Consider the following 4,423-nt stretch of genomic DNA (forward strand, 5'->3'; position numbering starts at 1 on the left):
AAGCACCCCCGCAAGAGACACACGACGCTCTCGCGCGCGCGCGTGTCTCTCTCTCTCTCTCTCTCTCTCTCTCTCTCTCTCTCTCTCTCTCTCTCTCTCTCTCTCTCTCCCCCCAGGGGATTAAGGAAGAGGAAATAGGTTTAAACTTCCCAGACTTCTGCTGTTATATTTAAAGTCTTCAGTATTCAAACCCAGTACTTCCACGTTATTTTTAAGGCATTTCTCTCCAAATTAAACATAAAATCAGTAGCAATCTGTATAATCTAGATGATTTAAAACTCAGGCATAAAATTACAGATTTTCTCTTGAATAAGCAGAACAATTTTCCTTTAGCTTCTTATATGATGCATAGTTGAATATCATAAATGCAATAAGTTGTCCTAGATCCTAGGAACCAAGAGGAACCTTGGCTTTTGAACCCCTTATTGTTTGTGTAAAATAATTATAGCTTGGGTCTGCTGTGCACTGGGCTTTATAATTTTTGAAGCACTTTTGCATTTGAATCTCATAGCAACCCTGTCATAGAAGTAAGGCAACATGCTGAAAAAAAAGAGAAATCCTTTCTTTGTATGTCATAATCTATTACCAAAGACAAAGACATTTTTAAAAATGGGTCAGAAAAGTTTACTTAAACTACGCAAAAGCTCTCCATTCTCCTTTTAGCCAAAGTCTTCTTCCTACAAGGACCAACAAAGCCCTAGATGTATGGAAACCCTCTTCTCTGATTTCTGAGACTTTCCCTCCTCCACCTCATTCCACCCATTTGCAGGGCTCCAGCAACACTGGCTCCTTGTTCCCTGAACTCTGTACAATGGCTACTCCCTGGAACCAGAATATTAATGACCCATCCTACCAAAAGCAATATATAGAGTCGATGCAATCCCAATCAAAATCCCCATGACATACTTCACAGAATTAGAAAAAAAATCCTTAAAATTATATGGAAGCAAAAATGACCCCGGAAGCCAAAGCAACCCTGAGCACGGCGGGCATTACTATGCCAGATCTCAAAGTATATTACAGAACTATATTCATAAAAACAGCATGCTACTGGCACAAAAATAGACACATAGATCAAGGGAGCATCAATGAAGACCCAAATCTGAGTACACACAATTTCAGCCACCTGATATCTGACAAATGGACGAAGAACACACAATGGAGGAAAGACATCATCTTCAACAAATGGTGCTAGCAAAACTGGATCTCCACCTGTAGAAGAATGAAACTAGATCTCTCAGATAAGTACATGGCCAGCTCTTTATGCTATTAACACTTCACACAAAAACCCGTTGAAAATTGCAAGACCCCCACATGCTGGACTACAAGTCCCCATTAAGTGGTTGTTGTTTGGCTTTATTATTATTATCATTTTTTGCTTTATTCTGTTCGTTTTCTTTGTTGTTATAGTATTTATCACCCACTAGGATATTATATAATTCATCTTTATCATTGGTGCTTATCTGAATCTTCCACTCGCATGAAAGCTGCACAAGGACAGGGATCTTGCTTTGATTTGGTTTGCATTTTGATTTTCAGCTCTGGATTATAAAGCCGAGAACAGTTACGTGGATACATAAATGCTTTAGTAAATAGACTTAATGAACTACATGCTCATTAAATTCATAGTCAAAGCAATGTTGGCCAAATATTCCCAATAAGACCTGTAGCCTCTGTGATCTCATAGCTGAATTTTATACTGCTCTCAAGCATTCTCCTTCTCAACATCCTTTGTACTGTTTTGGGTTGCTAATGATGTCACTGAAGACCCTCTCATGTTCTACAGTTATTTTTCTTCCACTTCAACCTCTCTCCTCTGTCCCAAGAGAGTGGCCATCAACATCTTTCCTCATCTCTGAGTCAGCATTTTGTAGCAAAAGATCAGGTTAACATTTACTGGTGGCAGCAGACCAGTTCTATGATGGGGCAAGGGGAGAATGAAGCAATACCTTTGGAGAATGTGCTTTGAAAAAGTGTTACTTGGGAGCTGGAGAGGTGGCTCAGTGGTTAAAAGCACTGACTGCTCTTACAGAGGAACTGGGTTCGATTCCCAACATCCACATGGTGGCTATGAACTGTCCTTACCTCCAGCTCCAGGGGAATCTGACGCCCTCATCTGACCTTTGCGGCAGTGCATGACATGGGTGAATTCACGTACATGCAGGCAATACATTCATACACATAAGATAAAAATACTAAATAAAATATATTTAAAAAAAAGAAAAAGTGGTACTTGGGGTGAGGATGTAGCTCACTTAGCAGACATTACTGCCTAGCATGTAACAGGCCCTGGATTCCATTCCCAGCACTGCATAAACCAGGCACAGTGGTGGTGCATACCTGGAATCCCAGAAATCCCTTAAACGGTAGAGGCTACATGGGAAGTTTGAGACCAGCCTGAGATACATGAGAAGCTGCATCAAAAATGAAAAGTGCTTGCTTTTGTCAACAGGACAATTGAGAAGCTCTTTTTGTAAAGAGAATACAGAATTAATTAAGAATTAGTAAAGGGTTTGAAGGTGTAGCTTAGTAGTAGAGCACTTGCTTAGCATATGCAAGCATGTACAAGGCCCTGGGTTCAATCCCCAGCTCTGACATAAAAGATTATCCTAGATACCATATGGTTATTTGTTCAACAGTGAACATGACAGGAAATAGGCATTCTGTATACTTGTGGAGATAGCCTCCTTTCAAGACATCTGGAACAGCTGGCATTGGGGTTTCTTTCTGTGCCAATTTCTGCACTACAATTATGAATGGTACAGATGCCTCTTCTCCACAGCAAAACAGTCACCAGGGGAAATGACTGGCTTCTCCAGGACTTTATTCTCCTCCAATAGTGTAATTATCTGGTATGTTTTATAATGGATTAATAGCATTTTCTAAAGCAAAGAGATGCTCCCCCCTGCCTTTGTTTCTCAGCTCCCTTGAAACATGATAACACAGTTTACCTCCGAGCCAGCCTTGCAGCCAACACTCAGCCCCAACCCTTTCTCTGTGCCAGGTGTATGCATAAGAGAAGCTTGGAGAGGTTTCTTTATCTAGCATGAAATAGATCAGCTAAAATAAACAATAGCCCAAGAATTAAATCTTGAGGACCTCTGTGATTTTCTGAAGTTGCAGCTCCAGCCTGGATAATGTCAAAGGCCCCTTCTAAATCTTTTAAAGAGTTGCAAATCAGAAACTATTTCCTAGCTTTGAAAAACTAACCACTGATTTTGCTTTACTTATAATGAACAGACATCCTGACAAGAAGACATACTGTGAAGCACTGTTGAGCGCAGAGGACATTCAACCATCAGATCTGGTGCAAATTCTGTAACTTCTCTGAGACTCATTTTATCTACCTCTAAAATGGAAATAACAACACACTCCTGGTGTACTTAGAATGACTTGAAACTGGGCTCCACGTGAATTGAGGCACATGCTTCTAACCCCAGAAGAATTTCCTCAAGTATCTTGATCCTGGACAGCACCGTTAAGAAAAGATTCTGCCTTTAAACTTACTACTGTGAAGCTATGCAGGAATTGATCAAAGGTGAACTTCGTTACCTAAAAATAAATACACTGTCACCAAACCAGTCACCAAGGTCCTAAAGTGTGTTAAATTTTATGTTCTGGGGTGGGGGGTGTCTCTCAAAGACAAGAAGGAAGAATTTATTCATCGCTATTGAAACCTTCTCTAAAGCAAGTGCTATGAATGCTATGGGGCTGCGTGTCTTGCATAGGGGAGAGACTGAGGGTGCTTTTCTGCAAAGTGGAGGAGAGAGCCCCAGACATTTGTTGATTTGACTATTGCAACTACCAGGCATATTCCATCTGGGCCCACAGTCAACATGTACCCCAAGATAGCTGTGGATGTAGACCAACAGGGAATAATAAACTTATTTTAAAATAATGAGATTTTTATTTGTTTTTGTTTGTTTGTTTGTTTTGTGACTCAATTACTTGCTTCTTGAACATGAACTTTGTAGATGAAAATAAGTCACAGTGTTGAGAGGTTGGACACATCTGATAGATAATAGCACTGGGTAAATAAAAGCAAGGTATCCATCTATTCAAGATCAATTTTTGGAGTTTCTCCATTGCACCACAGACTCTTTAAAGCAACAAAGCAAGATGCTGCTCTCAGAAAACCTCTATTTTAATAGGGGTAGACAATAAACAAAAAATAAGAAATCGCTATAAATAAGAAAAGCAGACAATGATGTGTGGAGAATTAGCATCATTTTGATTGGAAGGAAGTGAACAGGTGACTAATTAAGATACAGTGGTTGGAGAACATTTCTCTAAAGAGGTGACATTTAAATGGAGACAGGACGAACAAGAAGTAGCCCTCATTCAATGTTCATGTGCAAGAGCATTTCATAGAGCAGGAACAACAAGGACAATAAAACTTGAAGGCTGTCAGTATATATATATA

General features: G+C 39.8%; 1 protein-coding gene across 3 annotated transcripts in view; it reads right to left on the minus strand.

Annotated features, from left to right (window-relative positions):
• The window catches only part of Frmpd4 (FERM and PDZ domain containing 4), a 990,592-nt gene that overhangs the window by 651,003 nt on the left and 335,166 nt on the right, over positions 1-4,423 (minus strand). The gene's annotated exons all lie outside the window — the stretch shown is intronic.

Source organism: Nannospalax galili, unplaced genomic scaffold (genome assembly GCF_000622305.1).
Source record: "Nannospalax galili isolate Female #2095 unplaced genomic scaffold, S.galili_v1.0 scaffold606, whole genome shotgun sequence".
In the NCBI taxonomy this organism is placed as follows: Eukaryota; Metazoa; Chordata; class Mammalia; order Rodentia; family Spalacidae; genus Nannospalax; species Nannospalax galili.